The sequence below is a fragment of the Lissotriton vulgaris genome, chromosome 3_1 (genome assembly GCF_964263255.1).
Source record: "Lissotriton vulgaris chromosome 3_1, aLisVul1.2, whole genome shotgun sequence".
Classification (NCBI taxonomy): Eukaryota; Metazoa; Chordata; class Amphibia; order Caudata; family Salamandridae; genus Lissotriton; species Lissotriton vulgaris.
The window spans coordinates 319,096,554-319,114,100 of record NC_141689.1 but is presented as its reverse complement, the minus strand read 5'-3'; the positions used below and the strand labels follow the sequence as shown (position 1 = coordinate 319,114,100).

Sequence of the window (17,547 nt, the reverse complement as noted above, 5' to 3'; positions counted from 1 at the left end):
CAGAGAACTTTTCCGCGCCACCATGCGGAGCCATCACAAACAAAACTGTAGAGAGTATAGGAACAGTGTGAGTAAAAACAGTAAATAGAGAAAGGACAAAAAGAGAGAAACAGCACCATTTGGAAAAGTGCTAGGCACTAAGGTACTGAAAGCCATAGCAGGGAAAGAGCAGAGCACCGCTCTGAAGAGCAACCTTGCAAGCTAAGGGGACAACCTTCCTGGAGGCAGAAAGCATGTGAGGAGCATATTAGCAGACAAGGAGAGTCTGCAATCACTATCCACAAAAGTGAAGGAACAGACGAGTAACCGCAAGTTACCCCAAGACAACTCCATCAAGGAAGGCGGATCTCCTGTAAGGGGCCAAAGGCTCAGGCATAGCCAAAAAACCCCAACGAAGAGGACCACAGAGGAGCCAGAAGACCCAAGCAAGTAAAAGATAAGTAAAGTAAAAGTAGGCCCCCAAACTGAAAAAGAAAACCAGGGAGTAGGGACGCCGAAGTACACATGAACCAACCTATCTTGTACCAGAAAGGAAAGGTTAGAACAATTAAATAGAGCAAGCATCCCGACAGGGAGGAGGTGAAGATTACACTCGCAGGAGACGAGTCCCCCAGAGGGGGGGCGAGTGCAGAAAAACAAGCCAAAGGCCCTCGCAGAATGGGGAGGAATGGCGGGTCATGAAGGAATTTGCGGCTAGAATTGTCTCTACCAGATACACCATTACCGAAGGTAAGTTACTTGTACATCTGATAGAGACTACTAGCCGCAGATTCCTTAACGTAGAATAGATACCAAAGCCATACCCAGAAGGGAGAAGGGCCTGTGAGAGCCTCTCAGTAGAGAGAGAGAGAGAGAGAGAGAGAGAGAGAGAGAGAGAGAGAGAGACACAGGATCCCAGCAGGGGACACGTCACAGGGACAAAAGGGAAGGGCAGGGGATCCCAAGCCCAAAGAAGGGAAAACCGCCCTAACACCCCGCCGGGACAGACAGCACCCGAAGCGCCACAAAAACAAAGAACCACCTACAATGCCAGGGAGAAGAGGTAGAACCGGAGGCAAGGCCCGCTGTAGAAACACACACACAGCGATGGGAACAGCTGAGCAGACAGCAGCCACAAGGCAGCGGACAAGGCAGGAACAGCCCCACCGCCAACAGTGCAGGCGTAAGAAGACAAGTGCACAAAGCCCCAGCCAGACAAGAGGCAGGGGCACAAGGGAACCCACGAAGGGCCACGACGGTGGACCAGAGCAAGCAGGCATGCACAGCCAGCAAGAGGCAGCCCCAAGGAACAGGGCACCCAGAACAAGCAAGGTGCAAGCCTAAGGCAGATGCCGGGGAAGGCCAGGACACACCCCAAGGGGAGGAAGCAGGACGAGGTAGAAAAAAAAGGTAAAGACGTAAGACGGCCCAAGCCATCAACCAGAACACAGAAAGCTAAGAAAGCTAGTCCCCCTGGAACACCAGGCAGAGGACCAGGCAGAACGCTGGCCAAAAAGGGCGGAAGCACCACAACACGATGCGAAAGACAGCATGCCAGGCTGGTCTAGCAACGAAGCGAACATGGATGCAGTACAGGCTGCGCCAAGACAAGTGTTAAAGAGACCGAACCTGCAGTATACCGTGACGCCATGTAGGCCACAGAATCTGAAAAAGGGAGGGGGGGGAAATCGCTCCCCAGCCCATGACAGAGCTATACAATAGCTACAAGAACCCCACATAGGGTAGGCTACGCCCCAAGAAAACATGGGAACACCTCTTAGGAATAACTTTCCGCAGCAGAGGACAAAACAGGAAGAACTTAGAGTAGAACCGCAGACGGCTTACCAGTCAGCCAATAAAAGTAGACACAGAAGGCCCAATCTCAGAAACGACAAGGCTTTACCGACAGTCAAAGCCACTAGTCAAAATAGGGGGGCTGGACCAGCATCCATTAGCCCCAAAGGGCCGAACGAAGGGCCCTGAAGGCAACTCAACCACACAGAACACACAACCAGGGTCACTAAACACCAGGCCCCAGAAGAACAATGGGAGAATACCTCCCAGAATACATCAGGTGACATCCAGTTTTACTGGGTGGGAGGAGGAGGAGGACGACGAAGCCCCACAAGGAACCGTTGAATGGCAGAATCCGAAGGGGCGTGAAACAAAAGACTGCCATCGAAAGGGAGGTCAACCAGATGCTCCCTCAAATTCTCAGGGAAAACACTATCCCTCAACCAAGCATGGCAACGGAGGGCCACCGAACTAGCCATAGAGCGACCAAGAGCCTCAGAAACATCAAGAGCCGGGCGAAGAATAAACAGGTCTAGCTCCCGGCCATCCAGCACATGGTGCTGCAGATTAGCATGGGCACCCTCCTGAGAGGCAGAGGACAAAAGGGACTCCGCGGAATCCCACAAGCTGAAAGTAGCTCTTGCTAACACACAAAGCGTAGTGAGCGCCCCTAAGGCAGCGCTGGAGGAAGCGGAGATATTTCGGCCCCAGGAATCTAGCCCCCAGGAATTTAGCCACCGGGCCTTCCGTGACAGAGGAGACAACACCAAAGGCAGAGAGGGAAAGGCAGTCTGCGGAAGAGGGCCCCGGGTAGAAGGGTGGAAGGAAAGGCAGACAGGATCATGCGGAGCAGGACAGTGGCAGTGCAGGAGTAACTGGGGCACCGGGTCCCCCGTGGCAGGACGACCCCAGGCCCCCAAAAGAGAATTATGGAGACAAGCTTCAAAGGGAAGAAGTAGCTCCAGTCCACCAGAGCCCTGATGGAGAACCTCGAGCAAATGGTCCGTGGGGAAATGGGCAGCTAGGTGTCCCATGTGCAAAATCCTAGCGGCCGTGGAGACAGCCCGGGCAAAGGCAGCACTCGCCTCCGAAGGACAACGCGGTGGGGAGAGCAATTCCTCTGTGGGCGACGGCTGTACACTAAGCCGGCCATCCCCCAGCCCAACCGGAGGTAGAAATGGCCAAACTCTGAAAGGTGGAGAGTTGACAGATGAGTGGGGAACCTGAGACGTCTCTGGGGAGGACTGTGGGCGCGGGGGCGGCTAAGAGCTGTTCTTGGAAGACGCCGGGGAAAGGCCACGACGCGTCGCCACATCTCCGGGGAAGGAGAGACAAACAGTTGCCGAACCTCTGGAGAAGAGGGGGCCTCCAAAGACGAGTCGACGACCCGACGCCGGCCCGGCACTGTGGAGTCCACCATTGGCGTCAGCGCGACATCGATCGGCATCGAAGGGGATGCCTCGACGACCACCACCACCACCTGTGCAGCAGGAGAGCAGGGTGGGGTCTGAGTCGGGGCGGCTAAAGAACGGTGCCGAAAAGGCGCCAACCCGACCTCTGACGAGGCAGCCGCCTGCATGGAGAGACGAGAGGGACCCGGGGACGCGCCCCGGCCCTTAGCCAGCCCTTGCGGTGCCACCAGGGCCAACAACCACCGGCGCCTCAGCGGTGTCAGCTCAGCCTCTGACAAGGCCGCTGCCTGCCCAGAGGACCGAGGAGAACTCGCGGACGAGCCCCAAGTCCCAGCAACCTCCTGTGACACCACAGGGACCCCCCACATGGGGGTTGCGGTAAAGCAGAGGTGGCGTGTGCCGAAGGGGGAAACCCCGTAGGGCCGCACCTGCGACGACACCACACCTCCAAGACCTGAAGCAGAGCCTGTCGGCACTGGGCCGGAGCCGCCGGCGACTCTGCAGAGGGACCCGCACGAGGCAAGGAATCCGCTGCCGTCCCAGGAAGAGGAGGAGAAGGAGGAGCCATAGAGGCCTGCAGCATCAGCCTCCATTTGGGCTCTGGTCAGCCCCACAACGGGAAAGGACGGGTAGGGTGGCGAAGTGCAAGGCCGCACTACCCGAGGAGAACCCGCGCCCCCCCACAGGGCGGGGACCGGGCCGCGGGGACAAGCTGCAACACTTACCAACAGGCTAGCGACGCCTCTGCAGCCTCAAAGGAAGATGTCGGAGATTAAAGCGGCGGATCTTGGCCCCTTGCGCATGGGACGGATGTGGCAACGAAGCTGACCTGGACATACGGGCCTAAAGGAGCTTCATCCGACGCTCCTGCCGGGACTTCGGCTTCATCTGCTGACAAGCTTCGCAGTCCGTGGAGTCATGATGCTCACCCAAACACCACATACAAATGAGGTGAGGGTCCGTCGCCTACATCTGGCGCACACAAGACGAGCACGTCTTGAAGCCCGAAGGCATTCGCACACTGTTCTCAAAAAGAAACGCAAAGCGTGAAAAAAGGCCTGAAAACACCCCAGGACACGATCCGGATACGCATGGCACGTGGAAAAGAAGGAAACTGACGTCAGCGCGCCGGGGAGGGCCTTATGTGACCTCGCTGACATTGCGCCCGCGGACGTCAGGGTGGAGTCACATGGTACCGCCCCCAGCGCGCAGAGATGCTGTGGCAAAGAAAGTTTTCCGGATCCAGTCTCGACCCTTGAGATAATTCTACGTTAAGGAATCTGAGGCTAGTATACCTATACATCTATCAGATGTATAGGTATACAAAACTCTGAGGTAATTGGTGAGCCTAATCGGGGGGGAGGGAGGGTCAGATGTCAATTTATAAAAGATATCAAAACTGGAGAACCACAGTACAGGTAAGTAACATGGTTTTTCTCCTGTATTGAATCTTTCATAGATTTACATGCTTGAATCAGACTAGTAGGCAGTACAAGCACAATAAGAGAAAAAGAAAGGTGGTGGGCAGGAGAATCATCCAACCAAAACGTAAACTTGTAGCATCAAAAACCAAGACGAGAATAATAGGCATACAAATTTACAAACAGCATGTAAAGAACACAGAATGCTAAAAGCTGCCTACCTTGGGCAAACAGGTGTCGAAGTCTAGCTTGTCCAACAGAAATATCTGCCTTTTTTCAACCATCAAGGCAGTAATGCTTTGTGAATGTGTGAGCGTTCGCCCACGATGCCGCCCACCCTATGTGATGCTCCTGCAAACAGGGCAGAGGAAGTTGCCACTTTCCTAGTAGAGTGAGCTTGTGTTTTTGCAAGAAGCAGGCGGCCAGCTTTATCATGACAGAAGGAAATCGTGGAGGTGATGGCCCGTGTCAAGTCTTGTCCTTTCCTAGGTGCAGAGAAAGATCAGTAGCTGAGTGGATTTAGGTAGGTCTTCATTCTTTGTAGATAAAACTTTAAACAACGTTTAATGTCCAGAGAATGCAAAGCCCTTTCCGCTGCTGAGAATGGATTATGAAAGAACGTTGGTAAGACAATTAGAAGGGTTAATGTGTTGGATAACTGTCTGGCAAAAATTGCAGATACAGTTCTTTTATAGTGAGAGTTTGGATTTCACTGATGCGCCTGGCTGACATAATGGCCAAGTGGAAAGCCACTTTCAAGGAAAGGAACTTCAATGCACATTTGTGCACTTGCTCAAAGTCTGTTGTGACAGGACGGTGTTTAATTGCTACAAAACTGAAAGAGGCTTAACAGGAGGAAAAGCTCTAAAAAGACCCTTCATAAATTATTTACTGATTCTAAACCTAGAAATTGAAGCATGGTGAACTCTTATGGAAGAGTGAGAACGTTTTGATTTTGCTAAGTGCAAGCGATAAGGCAGTACCTGCGCCGGAGATGATGAGAATGGATGTAAAAGTTGCGAGATACACCAAGCACAGAATCTTTTCCATTTAGTTGTGTAACATGTCAACGTAGACGGAGCTCCAGACTTCTGTAGTATGTTAGAACACTCCTTGGAAAGCCTCAAATCCCCAAATTCAGCGTGGTGAGGAGCCAAGCCGACAAATGAAGAGAAGAAATTTGTGGATGAACCACTTGGCCCTAGTTCACGTAGAGAAGATCCTCCTTTGGAGGGAAGGGAATCGGAGCACACTCTGAAAGGCGATGCAACTTGGTGTACCAGAATTGTGTTGCCCAACCGGGAGCAATGAGAATGATCCAACAAGGCTTTTGCTTCATTTTCGGAAGTATCCAAGGAATAAGTGGAAATGGGGGAAATGCGTAGGCAAATATCCCTGTCCAAGGATACTGGAAGGCATCTCTCAATGAATTTTGATGAGGATGTCTGCTTGCAAAAAAGGTTAAGGAACGTAGCAAGCAGATCGAATGTTGGGTAACCCAAGGACTGAAAATCCACCTTCAAATGCTGGTCGTTGAGCTCCCATTCGTGACACTGTTGGGAGGCCCTGCTGAGAGAATCTGCCTTCTTGTTGTGAACCCCCGGCACATGCTCCACTCGCAAGGGGATGTGGTTCGCAAAGAGCTGTTCCCATATATTTGAGCAAGAAAGGAAAGTGCTCGAGATCTCATGCCGCCTTTGCGTTCGAGGTAAAAGATTGTCGTAGTGTTGTCCGTCCTGACTAACACTGACGCACCTTTCATCTGAGACAGGAAGGCTGTCAGACCCAGAAATACTGCATTGAGCTCTAGAATGTTTATATGGCACCCTGAGTCCTGTTTGGACCACTTGCAGTGAACCTGTAATTCTTGAAGGTCACCCCCCCATCCGTCCATAAACGCATCCAAGATCACCATCAGCTGTGGCACAGAGTGCATGAAAGAGAGGCCTTGCGAAAGGTTTTCCTTAACCATTCACCAGGCTATTGCGGCTGTCATCGCTTCTGAAATGCGACCTTGTCGTTGAATGAGCCTAGAGTCTGAATCCACTACGCATCGAGCTACTCCTACAGCGTTCGCATGCGAAGTCAGCAGTTGGAGATGAGCAGGATGCAAGAGGACATCTTCCCCAGCATGGTCTTGTACTGCCTCACAGAAATTAACCTTTTTGTTGAAAGAAGCTTTGTCGTAGCCAGAATCCACATTATTCTTTTTTGAGTGGGAAAGGCCTTGCCCAGCTCTGTGTCGAGACGTGTGCCCAGAAAGACCAATGATTTGGGCGGGATAATAGACTATTTTTCCAGATTGATGCTAAGACTTAGAGACTGCAAGAGACTCCGACAGGCCCTTGTTAAAATCTCTGCCGCTTGAAAAGACAGAGCCTTTATGAGCCAATCGTCGAGGTAAGGGAACACCTGGTACCTGAACGTCTTAAGAAGGCTACTATCGGTGCCATGCACTTGCTGAACACCCTGGGAGAGGACTTCAAACCAAATGGAAGCACTTTAACTGAAAATGGCGCCCTGCCACTTTGAACCTCACAAATTTTCAATGGGTGGATGGGAATATGAAAATAGGCGTTGAGGAGATAGCGAGAAGCCAGGTAATCCCCCTTTTCCATGAGAAGAAAATCTACTGAAGAGAGAGCATCCTGAAAGATTGTTTTTTTGATTAACTTGTTCAGCATTTTGAGGTCAATGACCTGCCTCCATTTTCCATTTTGATGAGGAGGAAGTGGGAATAAAGTCCCTGATTTTGCTGGGTGAGGGGTACTTCCTCTATGACCTGCTTGAGAAGAACTGACTTTATTTCCTTTTTGAGATCTGGAAGATGACGGAGCAGAACTTTCCGCAGTGAAACATTTGGAGGATGCCGACTGAATTCTAGCGTGTGGCCATGCTAGATATCTAGAACTCATTTTTCTGAATAAATGGATGTCCATTTCCGAAAGGTTGTGAAGACGTTCATCGTCTTGTGGGATATGGTGGCAGGGGTCTGATTAACTTCATTGGCTCCTATTGCAGTCTTGGGACTTTCTAGCAGATTGCTGCCTCTTGCGTCCTGACGGTTTTGAATAAGTATGAGCATAACTGGATTGATAAGACCGGTTGTATGGCCGGTAGGTACTCTGCAGATATGGCTGGTACGTCTGCTGAAATTGCAGACTGGATAAGAATTGCTCCCGACCTCGAAACGACTGAGAGCGGCGAAGCTGGATTTTGCCTAAGGCTATGACCGTGTCCATGTCCTTCTTTATAGATTTTAGTGCCTCTTCGATGTGGTTACGAAACAAGCACTCCAGTCGAAAGGCATGTCTAAAACCCTGGCTTAGACCTCTGGACGAAAGGTGGTTGTTTTTAGCCATCCCTGTGCCAAATGTGATTCTCACATTTGTCAAAACACAGTGGCTATTTCAGTGAGCTCCGAAGATGCTCTTTCTCCCTCCAAAAGAATATCTTTTGGCTCTTTCTTTTTATCTTCCGGGAGATACTCCAACAGAGCAGAGAAGTCCGACCAAATCTGCCAGTCATATCTCCCCAGAATGGCAATAGCATTAAAGGCTCTGATGGAGGTGGCCGCCAGTGAAGAGAAACTCTTACCAATATTGTCGAGGTAACGGTCCTCCTTGTCCGGTGGGGCAGTGCAGGGGGATGATGGATTCTTGGCTCTTCTCTCCGCTACTTGCATGATGACAGACTCCGGCCTAGGGTGGCCAATGAGGAATGCTGGTGAATCGTCAGGAACCTTGTCTTTTTTTGTCCAGTTTTGGAATAACAGCTGGAATGGAGGCAGGTGTTTTCATTAACTTTAGCCCTTCTTGCCCTAGAAAGTCAACTATAGGGATTGCCCAAACTGAACGTGGAGTGCCTGGTTTCAAATCATATAGAAAACACTCAGTTTGCTTAGTTGGCATTGGCAGATCAAAAAGTTTGGAGGCACGCTCAAGAAGATCATGAAATCCCCCGAAATCCACCGGAGAGGAATCCGCAGCAGGAGGGATCGGAGATGGTGACATAGGGGCTGTGTAGTCATCCCATTAATCTTGGGCATCCATGTCCGTTTGTATTTCTCCTTCTTCTGTCTGAGCATCCAGAGTATCCTCTGTGATGACAACAGGAGAAGGGAGAGTCTTCTCCAGCGTGGATTTGGGAGTGTTTTTGGCCTAGAAGAATAGTGGGTACCTCTTAGGGGGTAAAGGCCTCTGAGGGGTACTTGAGTCCGGAAAATGACTTTAATAGTCGTCAATCACATGATGGAGATCAGACACCAGAGACACTGGTACGTTCACTGATGGTTCACCATCCGCATCTTGGCACTTGACCCTTAACTGCAATTGACTGGATGCAGGGCCAAACATACTTTCATCCTCTGACTCTTGGAAGTCAGAAAGGCGAGCAGCAGGTAAAGGGGCTATTTCGAAAAAATCCTGAATCTACCTGGGCTGAAGACAGATTTTTTCCCTCCGTTGATGGTCCTATCGACAGGTATGACGACGGTGCAACCACTGATGCGATCGCCTGTGGTACCGTCAATGGTGCGTGGACTGTCTTCGTCTGCGGGGACGTCGGAGTCGTCAACGAACCTGTGGTCGATGGTGAAATTCTCATAGACGGTGAAGCCCTCGTCAACTAAGTCGTCTTTACGGTCATCAAAGCTCCCGCCGCCGCCAATGCTGCCGTAGACTCTGGATTCCCACCTAGCCTGGCTGAAGAAGGGTGACATACCCCCGGATGCTTGTTTCTGGTCCAGGGAGGACCTGGCCTGGCAGTTCGGTCTGGACTGTTCCCATGAGGCACAGGGTCAAGACTGATTTGCATATGGCTGGGTCCAAACTGGGGTGGGGTAGTAGGCAAAAGAAAGATGGATTTAACCCAGATCTTTTGACTGAGGGAGAATGTTTGCATTTTCAGCATTCTGTCCATTATTTGTTTGTTGTAACACTTTTCGCCTTAAGTGGGATGGGTATGCCCAGACGTGGGTCCCTTGCTCACTGTCCCACTGGATTCAAGCTAGCCTGGCTGAAGAAGGGTAACACCCTGAAACCGGTCCTAGGATGCATGTTTCTGGTCCAGGAAGGACCTGGCCTGGCAGTTCGGTCTAGACTGTTTCCATGAGGCACAGGGACAAGACTGACTTGCATATAGCTGCGTCCAAACTGGGGTTGCGTAGTGGGCAAAAGAACAATGGATTTAATCCAGATCTTTTGACTGTGGGAGAATGTTTGCATTGTCAGAATTCCGTCCATCATTTGATTGCAGTAACGCCGCAGATGTCTTGACCGTCGCAGTTGTCACCAGTAAAGCCGTCAACTGTGTAGGACTCTCAGGTTTTCTTGAGGAGAGTGGAATCTTCGACGACAAAGCCGTCGACGGTCAAGAAGATTGGTCTCTGAAAGGAGTCAGAGAAGCAGACCCAGGAGCGGAAGAGGTTTTTGAAGCCTTTGTGAGGTTTCTTGTGGTGTTTAAGCTCAGATTTGTCCTGGGACTTAGATCTCTTAGAGTCCCCATGATGTGAGAAGGGACTGCCCTCCTTTCTTTTCCTTGAGGAAGAATGGGCCTTTTCGTCGGGTTCAGAATCCGAATCTGAAGCAGCCGTTCTCTTCAGGGAGCCAGAGTAACTGCCTACCCTCCCTATCTTTGAAGGTTTTTTCTGAAAAAGTGTGGCTATACCTGCATTCCCTGGGTTTGTGGCCAGGATAGAGGCAATATAGGCACTGTTTGTGGAGGTCTTCAGAAAATAGCCTACATTTCCCACAGGTCTTACAGGGCCTAAACAGCCCTTTTTAGAATCTTTCATCTCAAAAACAGGAAGGTCAAAAGTAAAAACATACTGAGCCCGGTACACTGAAAATTGGGTAAACTTAGTCGACAGAACAATAGTGGGAAGTAATAGATCAAAGGATAAGCTAATTAATTTAATTTTATTATCTTTTACTTATTTCTCACTGATCTGACTAAGTATGTCACAACCTTATCGAAATCAGGCTAACCTGGTTTTTTCAGGCAATCTATTTTGTCAAAATGTAATATCTACAGCACAGTAGAGAAGAACCCTATTCCACTTGGAAAATGATTAGTACAAGTACAAGCTTGTCCGGGCATGCGCGACGAAAATCAGGCCCTCGGAACCCAATGCGCATGCGCTTCTCTTAGTAAACAAACGACCGCGCATGCGCGGTCGCGACATGAGCAGATAGAAAGCCTCAATTACCGGCAAACCAAATACGGGCATACCCGGTTCCCCAGATTGCTAATAATTCAATTAGGGCCGAGTCACAAACAGTATAAAAGGGCCCTTTGCAAACACCACGGCACAACCAACGGAGCCGGCGTAAGGGGCAGGGAAGAGGGATTCTCCTCATAGACACGTGAGTAATACAAACCCAACAGAACCATCTTACCACTCCTACGAATATGTAAGTACCGGGCAAAGCAGTATTTTTGTTTATTCCTTACAGGTAGCAAGGAAGCACGAGTAACCCCTATGTTAACACGGTTTCATGGAGTAGTAAACTCCTGACAAAACAGTATGTTATGCCCACTGTGAGCTTCACAGAATTTTCTTTTTCCCACAATAAGTTTATGACTCAGCGAGAATCACAGGGGCTGACTACAACTCAGAATTCGCCTAAAAATAGAGTGTGTGTTTTATGTTACATTTGTGTCTGTCTAGTATTTGTCTTTTTATATATATTTTCACTACAGGCACATTCTCCATGTGTAGAATGACACTAACGTGTCTAGAAATTCGAACCGCACCTTTTTATGACTGTATCCACGGATCAACAAGCCTATGGTTTTTTAACGGACCACCTGAAAAAAATGTTTGTCCTTCTCCTTACAGGTCAGCTAAATAGCGGTTACCCAGTAGGTACATTATATTACCTGCACTTGTAAATTTCACTTTTTTAGCATATGAAAAATCTGAAAAAGTAGAGAAACGTGAGTAAGGTGGGGATTTGTGTACCCCAGTCCTGAAGAAGGTGTTTTTACACCGAAACATGTTTACACACACATAGGAGGTGGCGCACATAGGCTACGCCAATACCTCCTCTCTCACCAGTACCAGCCCGGGGGCAAAATAACGTTTTTTGTTACCCCACGAGCCTGGCACTTTTTAAACTTCACTCACTATTAAACCCCACCACAGCACTCACTTATAAATTCCCTCACCCACACCACACATAGTCACTGTAAGTGCTCCCACGCAACCGTAGGTCACAACACGCCGCATCTCGTAGAGGGGTGCGAGGACCCCAATGATGAAGCATGACACCAAGGGGCCTGTTGGTGTGTGAGGGGTACCAAAAAACAACCAGTGTGTTCCCAACCATCGTAGGGACACCCCCTTCCCCCTTCCTAATGGATTCTTTTTGCTTGCTCCAATGTGCAGCTAATTTTTCATTTTTTATCCACGCTACCAGTGTATGCAGCCTCCTTCCAATTCGGACTGGGTCGCCGCATCATACGCATGACGTCAGTATGCAGAGCGGACATGTTCTAGGCGGGATAATGGGTTACCGTGTAGTTAACAGTCATACTGCGTACACTACAGACTGTAGCTCGGAGATGCTGTTTGATCATTAGAGGCAAACAAAATATGGTGCCAGTCACTCTTGTATGCAAGTGTTTTCAGCAGCCACAGGGGATTTTTAATGGATATCAAAAAGACCATGATGGTGCTAGCAGGCAAATACCATGATTCTGTGGGGGTTTAAAGGGTTTAAATAACGATTCATTTTTAGGTCAAGCTAGTCACCGCAGCAGTCTCTTCAAGACCTGCTGTAATCAGTCTGTGGGCATCAAGTACATCATCTTTCTTGACATTGCATTTCATTTGTCTATGTCAGTGTCCTTCAAAAATCCCTGCTTGCTAGTTGTCAATCCTGTCTCTTTATCACTCCTTTCGCTCGTGTTCCTCCCACAAAGCAGGGATTTAGTACTGTCTCATTCTACTATGGTTCTTTATCTGTTCTTTGAAGGCTATTTTTTTGCTTGGAATCATGCTCTGTTTGTTTGTTTGTGTACAATTTCATCTCCCTACCTGCTTACAATAAAATATATCATTCTTACGCCCATCCCCTCTTAATGTCACAGATACGTTACTGCTGCCTCCCCTGCTGTGCCTCCGGCTCTGTTGTTTGTACTTTATGTAGGCTTTTTGAACCTTTAAATGTTCACCGTCAGTTGGGTTTTTGTTTTGTGAAGGATAGTTTGGTTTGGAGTTCATTTTAAGGTGGATTGGGCTTGGTTTTTTTGCCTGCCTGCCTCTGCTCACTTCTTATTTGACTGTCCACTTAATATTCCTGTGCTCTCCACCCACACCTCTCCCACAATAGTGCTCGTGTGGGCTCCCACCACCCCTCCAATATCGATCAATTGTTTTTTGTGCATTTTTGGATGAAAATTTGCCTACAATCATTCACAGGATGTCGAACCGATGCCGAGGCTCGAACACTGATCCCAAGCTCCGAAGTCTGCAGCTGAGCAGGTCCCCTTATTCTGCAGCCTGCTCACATTAGCAGCAGCTCACTCTGCAGGATTTTTGTTTAATTTCATAGTGCTTTCCACAAGCACCAGTTACATTACACATTTACAGTTTCATATTATTTGTAGACACAGGAGATTAATCGGCAGCTCATGACATTACTTTAAATGTCTTTAACAGAGATGCCAATTCATCTCCCTGCGTCTACAAAAAATATGTATATGGCATTGTGCAATGTTACTGGCGCTCGTGGAAAGCGCTACTAAAGTGAAGGCTTTGCTGTTACTGGATTACATACATTAAATAATGAGGAATTCCCAGATATCAGGCTGCATGAATTTAATGGAATTCTTCCTCAAAATCTAAAAAAGTGTGCAGCTTTTATAAAATTCTGGAAAAACAGATTTGGCAAAGTCTTTTCACTCTTTGAAGGGAATACCTTTGATGATTCTTTAATACCTCAGGATGTCAAACCGATGCAGAGGCTCGAACACGAATCCCCAGCTCCGAAGTCTGCAGCTCTGGCTGCTGAGTCACGTCCTCTCACTCTGAGAGATATATATATATACACTATAAAAAAACACTAAAATTCACTAGATATAGTTCACAGAGCTAACTAGAACGTGTTCTCTCACCAAGCCCAGTGTTGTCATCAACGTAATTTGAAATGTTGATATCATTGAACTTGTCATGAGTGATGCAATCTTTGAGGTCATAAGCAGAGCATGGTGGTGACACAAGTTTTAGTTAGCTCAGTAATGTATAACTGCTAAAAGTCAGTTTATTTTAGTTTAAAATATTCAGAGAATTCAGTTTTTGGCCTTTTGATGTAAAGTGAGCTATTATTACCCTATCCAACTGTAAACCTTTTTCCCCAGTGAATTTCTAGGGCTTTTTAAATGATTGTATAACCATATCCAAGCCTTTTCAGTCTTCACATTTTAGAATTACTGGTATGCAACAGCATTGCATTGTAATTAAAAAGTTGGAAATGTACTTTTAAGTTTTACATGTCTTGGTAATGAACACAAAATAAAACTATCTTTATTGTTTAAGTTATTTAAAACCATAACAATGTCATAATATAAATATGGTATCCATGTAAAATGATTAAAAGTATTTAAAACAAGAAAAAAAACACGAAAAAAAACCCATGTTAATTATTTAGTCCTACAGGAAGCGGTATCCATATCATGAGGCCATTTAAAGTTTGTTCATAATTCTGCAACATAATATTATTGTTGAGTTATGGTTTTTGCACATAGTGACATGTAAAAAAATTTAAACATTTTCTTTTTTTATAAAATGGCAATATAAATTATTGTTTTGGAAGTACCACATGATTTTTCTCATAAAATAATATGAATTTCAATGATTGCAAATCTACAAGTTCGAATTACTCTGTCATTAAAAGCCTTTTTTTAGTAGAATGAATGAATGAATGAATGAATGAATGAATGATTGAGTACTTTCTTATATAGCGCATGGCTACCCGGGGGAATCCCAGCGCTGTAGACCTGATATAAGAGACATTACCATTCAGTGAAACAGGAAGGTCTTAAGCCGTTTCCTGAAGGCCAGATGATTGGTTTCAAGCCTAATGTTCTCGGGGAGTTCTAGAGGAACGTGTTTCGTTTTTACGCTGGGACAGACACATATTAGATGGATAAAATCTTGCCATGCTACACCACATAAGCTACAAGATTTGACGCCGGTATACTTCCATGATGGTTGTTCAGCCAGGCTTGGTCGTACCCCAAATCTAGTTGCCATTAGCTTGCGTTTCAAGTGGGGCGAGTATGTTGTGCCGAGGTATTCCGCCAGTCGAAGTGATGTATAGGATTGCAGAATCATCCAGCCGTGAGATCTTTTTGCTAATAATGATTGTAGTTTTACAGCCTTGTTTGTGAAGCTACGGAAGATTTGGAAGGAAGGGTTCTGCGCCCATAGTTCCATCGTCTCGGTTTCATTCAACGCCATTTTCAAGAATTTGCCGTAGCTTGAATTTGGATCATCCTGGGCTTGCCACAGGGCATCATTTAATATATTAGATCGATTCTGCCAAAGTTTATACCAAGTTTTGATCACAGCATATTTTCTCCCTATTTCCTGCTTGATGAGGCTGAATTCCAGTTGGACCTGTGCCGGAGCTGCTGACTGTTGTAAACTGAAGACTTTTTTGTAGGCCTTTATTTGTAGAGAGTCTAAGATTTTTCCATCTTTACCATTTAACAGTATGCTTGCATAGGTTATTGCTGGTAGTAGCTTCGCGGTCATCACTGAAATTAGTGGCGTGAATGAAGGACCATATAGCTTCTTTGCGATAGCACAAAAAGCGTAAATAATACCATTTCCTTTTTTTTCAAGATATTGGTTCTGAAATTGAAACTTTAGTCTTTTGTCTATGTATACCCCCAAGTACTTATAGGTACTTACTATTCCAAGGCGCGTCTCTCCCATATTGAATTGATACTGAAAGCGCATGCAGTTCGTGATTGACATAGTTTTTGTTTTAGTATTGTTAATTGCCAGTGCGTTGGTATTAGCAAACATCAGGATTTCATTAACCCCTTCGCTGCTCATGACGAGCTCAGCTCGTCATGAGGCACGGTTGAGCTGTGCTTATGACGAGCTGAGCTCGTCATGTATAATGGGAAAACATAATAGTCAGCATATGAGGAGAATTGCTGCAGCAGCGATGGTGTTAAGTGCTCTTTGTAGACCTACTCGGGTCAGGCTGAACAAAACTATATCGTCTGCATACGAGAGATGCGTTATGGGCAATGTTCCCAAATGCAGTGGATGTGCATTTGCTTGATCCAGTCGGGGTGAGAGGTCTGCCATAGAGAGGTTAAATAAATGGGGGGCTAATACACAGCCTTGTTTTAATCCAATCTCAGTTTGTATCTTTTTGGATAATTTAGTACCATTCGCCATTTTCACACGGACCCACGTGTACAGTTGTATAATGGGACGTAATATTGTTTCCGGAAGACCCAGATTCTGTAATTTGGTCCATAGTAGCCCGCGATTCACGCGATCAAATGCGGATTTGAAGTGTATAAAACACAATTGTAGAGGTCTTCGCTGGCGTTTGCACTTATCTGCTATTGTGGCAAGGGCTAAAATATTTGTTGTAGTGCCACATCCTTTACGGAGTCCGGTTTGGTTTAATGGAATCAGCCTGTTTGTATTTGACCATTCTACCAGGTCCTCTAGGATTAGTGAGGCAAAATATTTCGCTTCCACGTCCATAAGCGCAGTTAACTGATAATTTGCCGGATCTGCCCTGTCACCTCCCTTGAAAATCGGATTAATGATTGACCCTTTCAGCTTGTGGGGAGGGTATTTGTTAAACTGATTTCATTGTAGAGACCTGATAGCGATTTTGCCCAATAGTCGGGATCAGCCCTGAATATGGCCTGGGGATGCCCATCATTGCGACCCTTTTTTTTATTATTCTGGCAATATCTTCTACTGTCTTGTCATTGTGATACCCAACTTTCGAACTCTTGTCTAGCATTCATTATTAGAGCTACTATTTCATCGTTTTTCCAGGTCGATTGTGTTTTTTCCATGCTACTATTTTCTTCTTTATCGATGAATTCAATTGACAGCAGGTCTGAAGTGGTCAAATGCTTTAAGGTAGAAATTTCAGCTATAAGTCTTAATAAATTCCCTCTATTGAGGATATCTTGTTGCCCCTAAGAGATTTAGTGGGGGGTCAATATGATCTGTTTGTTCCAAATATTTTCTTGATTATTTCCCGATGGTTTAACAATAGGTGCTGAGCATTGAAGTACCTCTCTTTGACTGATTCCATGTCTGTTGCCTGGTCGCTTATTGATTTTGATTATACATTTTTCCTTGGGTACGTCTTCTAACAGAGATTTTGTGTGCTCCCTCTCAGTGATGCCCTTTATTTGCACTTGATTGTTCCTAGCATCAGATGATTGCTTCACTGGAATTTGTTCTGATACCTCTCTTTGATTACTTCCATGTCTGCCACCTATTTGTGTATTGATTTTGATACCCTTTCTTTCCACTGGGTTACTCCTAAAATCCGATGATTGTTTCACTTGAGTCTGTTCCGATACCTCTCTTTGATTATTTCCTGAGCTATCCCCTGTTGATTTATTGATTTTGATTGTGTAGTTTTCCTTCTTTTCCATCTCATGTGGGGGTGACTTTGCTCCATCTCTGGGCTGCTCATTGTTTGCACAGGATTATTCCTGATAGTGGGTAGTCGCTTCGCGAGAGTTTGTTCCGATACACATGGGTTTTGAATTTGATTTCTCTGCATCATATTAAGTGATTCGTCCGTTTGTATATTATGACTTAATGAGGTCAACCAGGTGTGATCTCCTGGTTGACACTCTTCCACTACTGTAGACCTTTGGTCTATTTGTGTACATGGCATTTCTGCACCTGTATTTGTTATTTGGCTTCGAAAATA

General features: G+C 46.7%; 1 protein-coding gene across 1 annotated transcript in view; it reads right to left on the bottom strand.

Moving 5' to 3' along the window:
* DNAJC21 (DnaJ heat shock protein family (Hsp40) member C21) overlaps positions 1 to 17,547 on the bottom strand; it is a 210,439-nt gene that overhangs the window by 62,318 nt on the left and 130,574 nt on the right. The gene's annotated exons all lie outside the window — the stretch shown is intronic.